The sequence below is a fragment of the Phlebotomus papatasi genome, chromosome 3 (genome assembly GCF_024763615.1).
Source record: "Phlebotomus papatasi isolate M1 chromosome 3, Ppap_2.1, whole genome shotgun sequence".
In the NCBI taxonomy this organism is placed as follows: Eukaryota; Metazoa; Arthropoda; class Insecta; order Diptera; family Psychodidae; genus Phlebotomus; species Phlebotomus papatasi.
The window spans coordinates 40,172,724-40,185,232 of NC_077224.1; positions in this window are offsets into that span (position 1 = coordinate 40,172,724).

The window sequence follows — 12,509 nt, forward strand, 5'->3', positions numbered from 1 at the left end:
GTGAAAAAGACACGGGCGAGAAACTATGAGAATGAAGGTGGCCGAAATAGGGCACCAAAGCTATATCTATATTTTTATTCATTTTAAAATGTATTAAGAATGATTTTAAAGTTAATTAGGACGATAAACTGTCTACAAGGTTTTAAGAAACACTCCTTAAGTAGAAGGAATGAAAAAAAATCAATTTCTATTAAATATATTATATTTCAAACTTGAGACTTTGGCGCTTGCATGCAACTATGCCGAAATTTAGCAAACTTACCCTAAATAAAGAGAGACCGAGGCAGAATTAGTCAGGGATAGTATTATACAGTGGGGTCTTATATTTTTCCGTACACAAAAAAATATTTCGTAAAATTGTAAAACTGTTTAGCCTGGAAAAGTTGGACAGAGAAAACCCGTCCTGACGAATTCACTTCCAAGCTAACGGTACCAATGACTGTTCAGCTGCGGTGGTGACTCTGAGGAGTGCTATAACGGCTAAATAAAAACTATATCGCCGATAGATTATTTCGAATGTTCATACGAATCGATTCCTTAGTCGTGAAGCTGTGAGGAAGCTCGATTCGTGGCTCCCCGGGAATGGACAATAAAGGCTCTATTCCGCAAAGCTGGCGATGGAGGGCTCTCCAGTATGTTGCGATATAGTTCAGTAGAATATATTGCTACAAAAATGTTCGTAAACGTTTTGTACGTTCCTGCTAGAGACTTACGAAATGCTCGTAAATCGTATAATTCACAAAAAAGTTTGTAAAAGTTTGTACTTTTTTCACAAAGAATGTTCGAACATGATCAATTAACGAGCATTTTTTGTTCTTTCACAGACATTTGTTCGTACATATTTGTTTGTTTGAAGAAATTTACGAACAAATGACAAACTTGTACTAACATTTTTATGTATTCACGAACATTTACAAACAAACGTTTGTAAGGAACAAAAAAAAACCTAACTAGTATTTTCGTTCCTTTCCAAACATTTATTTGTAAATATTCGTAAACACACAAAAAACTTTCGTAAAATTTTGTCATTTGTTTGTAACGGTTTGTCACACAAACAAAAATCAACGAACAATTGTTTGTAAAAAAACAAAAAATGCTTGTCAAGTGCTCAAGTCACGAACAGAGTTTATGAAAAAGTACAAACTTGTACGAACTTTTAGTGGATTACACGATTTACGAGCATTTCGATAGTCCCCGGTAGGAATTCACAAACATTTCATTGAGAAAAAAAGGGGATGCGATTAAATTTTTTTCTTCGTAACTTTAACATTTTTTAGGTGTAAAAATATATCAACATTTTTTATGTCAATTTTACACATTTTTAAGTGTTAAATTAACATGAAAAAGTGTAACTTTAACCCATAATACAACTAAAAAGCATAATATTTACACCGATTTCTTGAACTTAGTATAGGGATGATCAGGATAAGATTAATCAGCAAATTAAATTTTTCTTTACCTATATTTTGATACAAAAAACATGCTTGAAGGAGGCTGATAAATATTTCAATTAATAGGAAGGCAGTTTATTACTCGCACTGAAAACAATATTTTGTTAAATTTTTCGTAACACTGAGAGAAATCCGATAAAGTTAAAATAGCATTCCTGAAATGTTTATTTTACACTGCAGTATTGATCAGAAATCGGTGTAAATATTATGCTTTTTAGGTGTATTAGGGGTTAAAGTTACCCTTTTTCATGTTAATTTTACCCTTAAAAAGATGTAAAGTTAACATTAAAAAATGTTGATATATTTTTTACACCTAAAAAGTGTTAAATTTATGAGGAAAGAAAGTTAAACGCACCCTGTTTTTTTCTCAGTGAAGGATTTCTTTCCCCAAAAAATAGACCACGCCTTTAATAGTGTTATAATTTCATTAAAAGAAGTGGATAATTTTTAAGGAAGAATAATAATTTATTCATTCAACTCTACATTAATCCCACCCATACCATGTGTCCGCCGCCGCCGTCTCAGCGTTGGTAAGGACCCTCCAAAGCCAAACGACGGAAATGCTTCTTCTTAGGTAGGCTGTATAGTCTTTTGTCGTTATAACGATCGGTTCATTGCAATACAATATGTGACCCGGCAGAGAATGCTTTGCCCAGGAGCATAGGCGTCTACAGTGCGATTTAAATAGGGAACGCTTAGCTAAAAGGACTATTAGTGACCTCTATAAAAAAGGACGTAAGTCCTCGAGAAACAATACACCATAAAATTAAGACAAATTGAAATTAAATGAAAACTTGAATTAAATTAAATGAAAAGTTGAATTCAATGTATGCAAAATTTCCACAAAAAATTCTCAGAGTGATCAGTCCTTTTTACGTGAAAAGGATATCCATCAATTTCTTTTTTCAATTCATCTTGCATAAGAGATGCAGTAATTGGAAATTGTTCAAGGAAAGTTTTTTTGCGGTTGACCTGTTTTTTTTACAGGGACCTCTCGACATTTCATTTTGCCATACGTATTTGCATAGAGGCACTGAAGACTATTGGCAAATTTTTTCCTAAAGAGAATTGACTTATCAGTCTGATATATTTCGAAATCGCGAATTAAAAGCTATCTAAAAATAAATATTTCATAATGTTCGCCGAAATAATACAAGAACTACATGCAAATTTGTTTAAGTCGCGGTGCAATATCTGCGAAATTTTTACAAGGAAAAGTGAAAAATAGCTTCACTTTTTATTAGGCTTGATGGGCCCCTGATTTTTTATCTGCAAATTTTATGTCTGATACAATTGGATTTTATGAAAAGCAAATCGAGTTTTCGGTCGGTTTTTCAGAGGGGTTTAGTTGTTAAGTCGGCGGGAGACGCTTTATGCATAAGTAGAAAAAAATTATTTATTACTAATACATTAATATATTAAAATGATAGTAGAGCTTGAATATTTCATATTAATTTGGAAATTGAGTTGTGAAAAAATATATCTGCGCTTTACTACCCCACCGTCTCCCAAAAGTGGGCGTGGCTACTCAGAATTCCCTATAAAAAATTATTTTCGCTTTGATGAACCGTGGAATTTTGTGAATCATATTTCACTTATTTGTATTTATGTTAGATTAGTTTCTTAGGATACGAATTGTATTTTTTTTATTTATGAAGTTCCTTTAGGCCCTCCCCCAAAATGTAATTATGGGAGGGTTTATTTATTTAGGGCGTGGTATATATTTTTTCTATTAATTTTTTTTTTAAATCGGAATTGAATTCGCCTGAAGTCAGCTATATTATCTGCTATATTTTTAATCGGAGTTTTCAAAGCTCAATTTTGATTTATAAGATTCACTGTAGAATTATAATTTTTTTAAATAATTAAATAATTTTTTTAAAAGGATTTTTGCAATTAAATGCATTAATTAGAAACTTTATTCTATTCTCTTTTCCTTATAAAAATTAGTAAGATAATTTGAATTGTTTATTGGTATGGGTTGCAAATGTGTTATAATAATTGTAATAAAAAGAAATTTATTTATAATAGAAGAGGTGTTTGGGAAATTAAGTATGATAAACCTCATGGGAATTCTGCTAATGGCAGAGAAGAATCCGGATGCGCATTCGAAGTTCTCTTTTTTTTCTGTGTGTTTTCTTCTGTTAAAATAATAATCTAACGTGACTAAATGAATTGAGAGTGAAGAAGAGGAGGAAAAAAAGTGGTCAGAAAAAATAATCATCAATTTGTGGTCTGACTTCTGATGATAATTAATTTATATAATTTGAGGTGAGGCACAGAAAAGAAGATAATGTTTGGAACATTATACAGAAGTTTTGCAAAGAGAGATGGGGAGGAAAAAAAGAAGGAGAAGAGTGGTGTAGAAGTTGTTTTTCTCATAAGATTTTTATTCTATCTCATGGTCTCTCATATGATTGAAGAGTATGGATTAAGTGAATAAAAAAAAAATGAAGATGTGAAGGTGAAATACAAGCTATACTTTGCATAGAATTAGTGAAATTTTTTCCATTATTTCAACCAATATTGCCAAGAAAATGATGGAAAAGGTAGGAGAAAGATCTCCCTCTTTCCATTCTGCAGAAAATTTTTGATGGATAATAAAACTTTCAGTGTTTTTTCTTTTTATGTTGTTTAATGGAGAGTGTATTTTGCCCGCAAAAAAAAGTAGCACATTTTTTGGGGCTTAGAATAATAGAAAAAGACGCATTATTTTAGTGCAAAGTATAGAGGTTGTAGAAAAAAAAAACAAAAAAAAAAATAAATTGTAATAAATATTGTGAAGAAATATAGCCACAATTAATTTTCAAACACATTAAAATTAAAAAAAAAATGTCACATAAAAAAAAGAGGAGTGCAGGAGATATAATTAAAAATGTTTAATCTCTTATAAATTGAATACTTTTGAAATAAATTTTTGGATGAAGTGAACCCCAAAAAAAAGCCCTGGCTACATTTCAATTTATTTGATTAATCTGGTAGCATTTTCTCAATTAATTTTATTACCTTAAAACGTCCAAGTGATTTTTCCTCCCTTCTCGAAAAATTTTCACTGCGTTTCGTGGTTGAAGGAAATTGTTCTCCGTATATCATAATTATGTAGTGCTTTCTCTCCCCTTGTCTATTGCACATTTTCTTGTGTGTCACTTTTTTCCCCTTGGAGGAGTCTTCTACAGTTTATGCCTCAAAATTATAAATAATATTATTTTTTCGACGGACACTGGGATTATAATTAATCTGCTCACGAAAATAACCTAATGCATAGTGTGTGAATATGAAGTGAATTATGACGGTCAAAGGTTATCATACTTGGCTCTGTGCTAGAACTCACAATATATTTATTGGAATTATTAAAAGAAAAATCTCTATAATGAAAGAGTGCGTTTTTCTGTTACTTGTGAAAGTGGATATTTCAAAATAATCTTTGTTTAATTTAGAAATTTAAAAAATAATCAAATTTTTATAGAAATCAACAAAAATGGTGATTTATTTCACAGGAAAGTGAAACACTGGTCCTAATGAGCCGATTACCAGGAAAAGGCGCTTACAGAAATCACAAGAAGCGGAAGATTTCAGAAAGCTTCAGAAAGGTATGTACCATTAACATTTATTCATGTTTTACCTTTTCCTTAACTTTGTGAAACCAATCTTCAGATTGGAGCTTCACAAAGATCTCCAATTTCTACGTAGAAAAAATTATTTTGGTAAATTGTTCGTAAATCTTTGTGAATTCTAACTGGTACCTTACGAAATGCTCGTAAATCGTATAAGCCACTAGAAAGTTCGTAGAAGTTTGTGCATTTTTCACAAATATTTTTCGTCACATGAACACTTAACGAGCATTTTTTGTTCCTTAACAAATATTAGTTCGTACTTTTGTTTGTGTGACAAAACTTTAAGAAGAAATGGTAAAATTTCACGAACATATTTTGTGTGTTTCCGAACATTTACGAACCAAATTTTTGCAAAGTGATCATCGAACAATGAAAACCGTACCAATTTTTATGAACTTTTTAGTGTTTTATATGATTTACGAGCATTTGATAAGTTCCTAATTGGGAATTCATAAACATTTACCGATAATTTTACGAAATATTTTTTTCTGTCTATATTACAAGTAGAAGTTTTGTATTCTCTACATATATAATATTATTAATCGTTCTTATTCAGTCATCTTTAACGAAAATTTTCCAAAAATCTTACTTTTTTTGAAATTATAGAACAGATGTTTTGTGTAACTCGGTTTTGAGGGTTACTTTCAATGACAAATTCATCATCTTAAGATTTTGCTAGAAATTATAACTTGCAGAAATAATTCAATTTAATCATATGAAATAGTTCACAAAAAATACAATTAAAAAGTGTTTGTCACACCAGAATTGGGAAGTAATTAAATAGAGGGACACTCTTATCATGAAATGATGGTGCGGAGTCTGAGCACCGCCAAAGATGAAAGCATATCGTGGTGCAGATTGAGCACCCGGAATTAAATAATATGATAAGAGTGGTGCCTCCGAAAATAATAGTCACAACATTGCCAAATTATTAGCTATTGGGAAATTTATAAAAGAGGGTGAGCTGGAAGGAATAGTCAGTCTACTCCCAGCCCTATCGCCTTTTTAAAGACGTTGTACCAAATCGAGTAATAAAAATCCTTTGGCTACTCTACCTTGAATACACCGTAATAGTGTCCTGAGTCCTCTCAACCAACTCGTCACTACACTACAGTTTAGCTGAATATTACAGTAGAGTCTCCTAAATTCGAACGCTCGGGGGGTATTTTTGACATTTCTCACCTCCCAAATTCGAACGATTTTTTCAAAACTAACGAAATTTGTGTGAGATTAAATTGTACTTTGATTCAAATTCTCGTACTTTCTCGCAAGTTTTAGTGGTAACATACTTCCTTTTCATTTTATACGATAATAATGTATGTAAACATTCAGGAAGAAGCACATAAATGTGAGTTTCATTCACCTAGAATACGAACTTTCTAACATAACCTCACGATTGACATTGTGAATCCAAACGGCGTTCGAATTTGAGAGATTCAGATTTGAGAGACTCTACTGTAGTTGTAGGCCGGTATAAGAAAATGTACATATGTCTGAATGTTTTTCATTACAAGCTAAACACCAAAACCTATTCATTTTCCTCTACTTTTTTTTTTTGAGAAATACGAAAAACCGCTCATTGCAGTATTAATACGGAGTGCGGCAACATTTGTCATATCCAAAATTTCAAAATTCAAATTTTCTTTATTAAAAAAAAAGAAGAACTCAAATTTTTACCACAAAATACAGCCCGATCCATGGCATGGATGCTGAAGTATTGAGAAAACAGAAAAAGAGATCTTCAAAGTGATTGGAAAATAGGTATAGGGCTGAGGAGTCAATGTGCCAAGTTCCAATTTTCACTCGATTACATACAACCTTTTCCGAAAACCGCAAAGGCGATATTTTTCCTAGTTCCGGAGTTATTAAGGTGGGGTCGATCGGGGGACATGAGATCTTGTTAAGATTATAGTAAAGCATGTAGACGATGAATTTTCCCCAATGAAAAATGGGTCCCACATCTTAACCAAAGTATTATGAAAAAATGAATTTTCGGAAAGATAATGATTTCTTGCCGAATTCTCGCGCAATTGTAATTCCCTTCATTAGGGATTTGACAAACTCATCTTCAAGGTCTCGGACGGCTTTCTTCCACTTGTTCTCGAAATTTGGTAAGTTAGATGTCTGACTCTTCTTCCTGAGATTTTTCTTCAAAATTTCCCAGTATTTCTCAATCTTCTGGAGTTCAGCACGGATTAAACAGGTTTTCCATAGCCTTTGTGAATATGATCGTTGAGTTTCCGCGACCTTGTTTTAATATTTTGATGGTGTTTGTCGGTCCGATGGAGAGCAACCTGAGCTTTGTAGGTTATCAAACCATTCCTCTTCTTGATTTTATAAGACCAAGCTTCAACGTATTCCCATCTTTTTGCCAATATAATTCACGGAAAGATTAAGTTGCTTCTCGAAAAGCTCAAGCACTTTTTTTTCCATCCCCTTGTCCTGAATCCTAGGCTTTTGGTCACTTCCTCCTGGCTTCTTAGCAACAGTCTTGAGTTCTATGTGAGATTGTCATTGTTAAGAATCTCTCCTAATCTAATTTCAATAAGATTTTTTTAAGTGATTAATCCCGTATTTTATTTTCTATCAACCTTTCAAACCATGATAAAACTTTACTTTAAGGCATATCTCCTTTAATCGCTCATAAAGTTTAGTTTAGTGTTTTAGTTTGAGTAATAAAGGAGGAGAAGGATCTAGGTCAAAATCCTTGTCTTTTTATCTTACTTCAAGGCACTTACAAGGTTATAAAAATTTTATAAAATATTTTACCGTGAATATTTTTGAGGCCTTATCCATACATTATTTAGGTATTAAGGTATCTGATTGGCAGAGAAAAACACGTTGGGAGTAGAAGTTTTCCATCTTCTTCACTTTTGAAATCTTTATGAAAATTATGACATTTTTTTGCACCAAAAATTTGCATGAGAAATTTCAATAATATAAATTAAAAACATTAACATTGTTGATATCTCACGTACCCGTGAGATCTGTCTGCATTGGTTGCCCGGGCACTGTGGTATTGCGGGTAATGAAGAGGCCGATCCCCTCGCGGTGGTAGGAGCGAAGAACGAATTCATCGGTCTCGAGCCTGCCGTGGGAGTGTCCCGTCAAATGAAGAAAACCATCATTAAGGAGGACTTACTTGCACAACATCAAGCGGTCTGGGCGGCTACAGGAAACTGTCGCGTGTCCAGACTGTTCATGCCACTTGTGGACAGGAAAAGGACGGAGTACCTGTTGTGCAGTAACCGCTGCAGAGCGCGGCAGTTTTCTGATCTTCTTACCGGACACTGTCTAAACAAACACCTCAACAGATTGGGTGTTGAGTGTAATACCCAACGCACAATAACTTTTGTTTTGTAAACATCTTTTTGACATTTCAGTGAGAGTGAATGAAATCTAGATCTAGTCATCTCACTCACTCTCATAGGAAATTCCGGAAACATCTTTATAAACAAAAGTTATTGTGGGCTGGTCATAATACAACCTCTGTAGAGGTTGTAACAACGCTGAGGGAACGGTCCTACATTATATATGTGACTGTCCCAGCCTTTACAACACCAGACGAGCACTACTTGGGAAAGTGGTGCTGGACTGGTATGATCTACCAAAATTGAAACCGGCTTCTCTAATGGAATTTATCCGAAGAACTGGCTGACTCAATACACAAAACCTGTAAGGGATAACCATAAAAAGGGATGCATAAGGGGCCTAAATGTAGGCCTGGATGCAGCGAGCGAGTCGGCGAGAACATTATGCACGAGGAGGAGGCTGAAGCTGAGGCTGGAGTTGGAAGTGTATGGATGGACGCTGCTTGCTACCCCCAGAAGAAATCTATCTAACCTGGGGGGGGGGGATGATAACCTTTCGATACTATCAATTCAACAGTATCGATAAGTCTATATTAAGCAAATATGGACTTTTTACGGATTATTGGGCCATTTAATGTAATACTCCTAAAAGAATGTGATCTTTGAAAAATATCTAATTTAGTTATAAAAGGTGCAGCTATCATTTAAACTTAAGTTTCTATAATGGCCAACGCACAATAACTTTTGTTTTGTAAACATATTTTTAAATTTTCTATGATAGTGAACGAGATGAATAGATCTAGATTACATTCAATCTCACTCTAATAAGTCATAAATATATTTACAAAACAAAAGTAATTGTGTGCTAGGCATAAATGGTATTACAAGGTAATGATTTTTTAGAATGTTCTATTCCGTGTTGGATGAATCTGCTAAGTCCATTGTAAAGCGACCAGGAACGCCTTCTCATGGTGTGGATACTTCTTCCATGCTCCTAGAGTTGTTGGGCGAAGGCGATTCATTACACTACGTTATTATCGACACGTGAAAATCGTCTAAATCAAACATTCAGATCTTTGCACCGGGCGGGACTCGAAATCACAACTGTGAGAGTCGAGTCAGAGATCTCATCCGCCAAAGAGCCAACGCTTGTTTTGTAAACATGTTTTTGACATTTCAATGAGAGTGAGTGAGATCTAGATCTAGTCGTCTCGCTAACTCATGTCCAACGCACAATAAGTTTTGTTTAGTAAACATGTTTTTGACATTTAAATGAGAGTGAATGAAATCTAGATGTAGTCATCTCGCTCATTCTTATAGGAAATTTTGAAAACATCTTTACAAATAAAAGTTATTGTGCGTTGGGCATCATACGAGCAATTTCGAAAACATATTTACAAACAAAAGTTATTGTGGATTTGTGCATTATGACTAGCGCACAATAACTTTTGTTTAGTAAACATGTTTTCAAAATTTCCCATGAGAATGAGCGAGATGACTGGATTTAGATCTCACTCACTCTCATTGAAATGTCAAAAGCATGTTTACAAAACAGAAGTTATTGTGCGCAAGGCACTATGCCCAACGCACAATAACTTTTGTTTAGTAAACATGTTTTTGACATTTCAATGAGAGTGAATGAAATTTAGATCTAGTCATCTCGCTCATTCCCATGAGAAATTTTGAAAACATGTTTACAAACAAAAGTTATTGTGCGCTGGTCATTAGATCTCACTCATTCTCATTGAAATAAATCTAATAATCTCTTTCATTCGCTTAGGAAATTTTGAAAACATGTTTACAAACTGAGCGCCACTACCGGTTATCACACGTACTTAGTATGTCTTGTAAAGTAGTTTGGTTGTAAAGTCTCTTTCATATTCTTTAACGTTTTGCATTATAAATAACAGCCTTATTCGAATTTCAGAACTTGTTTTAAGAATTTAAAAGTCTTGAATGTTAGAAATATTTATGAGACTGTGCTATTCCTGATTCCTCGGCATTAGGATATTCTGTCAGCTTTATGATATATGTATGTATGTAGGAGATATATATATATTGAACGTTCTTTTCTAAGTGCCCATCAATATACAATGATATTTAAAAGACACTCCCGGAGAGGAGCTGATACTGGGTGCTTAATTGAAAAATCAATGGTTCATAGAATAGCTCTCCTTCTGCACCAAAAGTGAGTGCGAGCAAATGGAAAAAAAGGGGAGAGATTGTAGATGAAATGAATGATGTGGAATAGAGGCAACCCTTGTGGGTGCATTCAATCAAATTTATAATAAATTACACATATTCACACAAATCCAGTGGCGCAATGGAGTCTGTTTTGAGTGGGGGAGGACGCAACATTTTACAGGTTTTCCCATTCCTCCATAGATCTTTTTTTTTTTTGGAAAAACCAATTTTTCCTCCCGAAATACACCTCTCCGACCATTTTTGCGCTTTTACTTCCCAGTCCCAGTCATTATCATTAGTGGAGAATTTTGTGTGTGAGAGTGTGTATTTTGAAAGAGGGATTGTTATTTTGTATTATAGTGGGTGGTGATGAAAATTAATGGGACAATTTTTCTTAGCCCATTTATATTTTATACTTCTTTGTTGCCTTCTCCATTTCTTTTTCTTTAAAGAATAGAATAGGATAAAAAAAAACCTTTTCTTATGCCACAAAACCCCAAGACACTTCCTCCTCATTTAAGCTTCTAGCTCTCTTTTGGCATTGATGTTGTATTATAAGTTTTGTCTATAGTTGCAAAAAGACATATTTCTCATTGGGTCCGTCTTTGCCACCTCATTTCGTAGCAATCCACCCTTCAAGAGCTTCTTATTTCGAGATGGGGATTTGAAGGGGGGTGACCCTCCTCATCAGCGTCATCCTGTTCAACCCCATTCCTAGACCGGAAAATGTGGGTTTTGTGATGAATTGATGAAATTCCCTGCCGTCTGTTTTTCACACTGGATCGCATTGTTTAACTAGCAACACATTGTGTGGCTCTCTTTCACTCATTTTCACTCTTTCACTTTTCCAGAAGGGGGTGTGGGTAAAATGAATATTACACGAGTAATTTATGGGAATATTCCTCCGAAATTTTCAGCAATATTGTATTGGGTTGCTTGCGACATGAGGAGTTTTTGAAGTAACAAGTCACAATTGTTTTTACGGGGGGTTTTCATTCAAAATTTTCAACATCATAATTTTCTAGCATATTTTTCCACTCCTTGTTTGTACGTGTTAATATTTAATTTCTGAGGAATTTTGATCCCTATCTCACTCGAGTTGGTGTATTTATTTTTGTCTGAAAATGTACCTGTGAGGGAATTTTTGATTCTGCTGATAAAAGTTGTTTTACAAAAAAAAAAAAATCCAATGTAAAATACTCGTGTTTCTGTATAGCAGCTTGGGAGAAAATTACACATGCTCAGATAATATTTAAGCACCATTGCTTATATATTTAAAACATTATATCTTTAATTTTTATTAAAGATTATTATTAGAGACTTTTTACGCTTGACGTCATTTCTGGTTTTAGCTATTATCTCCAAAAAAGTTTCCTGGAAAAATGATCTGAAAAGCCATTTTAATATGGCTATTAGATAGTTTATGCTGTTTGCTAATATTTGCTATAGGTACCTAGCGGTACAAGAGTATTTTGACGAAATTTGTGTTAAGCGGTCTTCAGACTAGAGGTTTAGCCCAGTTCCCGAACGTCTCAAAATCCTAAATAGCGAGCAATTTTATTGCTTTTGGAGAACCTAATAAGTTTAACCTTAAAAACAAAAGTTAAATTTTTCCAAAGAAATCGTGATTGGTAAGAAATTAGAGCAGTTAAGCCATATGGCTATAAGCTTTAGGTCTGAAGCCAGTATTACGGACTTACAAGGCCTATGCAGGTTTATTAAACATATCTGTGTAATGCAGATAGACAGACTTTCGGCTTGAGCCGAGCGGGAAGCTGATTGGTATGTAGTCTAATCAATATTTTGTATATAATTACATTAAGCCGTTTCTCGGCTTAAACTCTAGGTCTGTTTAGCACTACTTATACCGTACACTGAGAAAAAAAGAGGCTACGATTAACTTTTTTTCGTCATAACTTTAACACTTTTCGGGTGTAAAAATATATCAA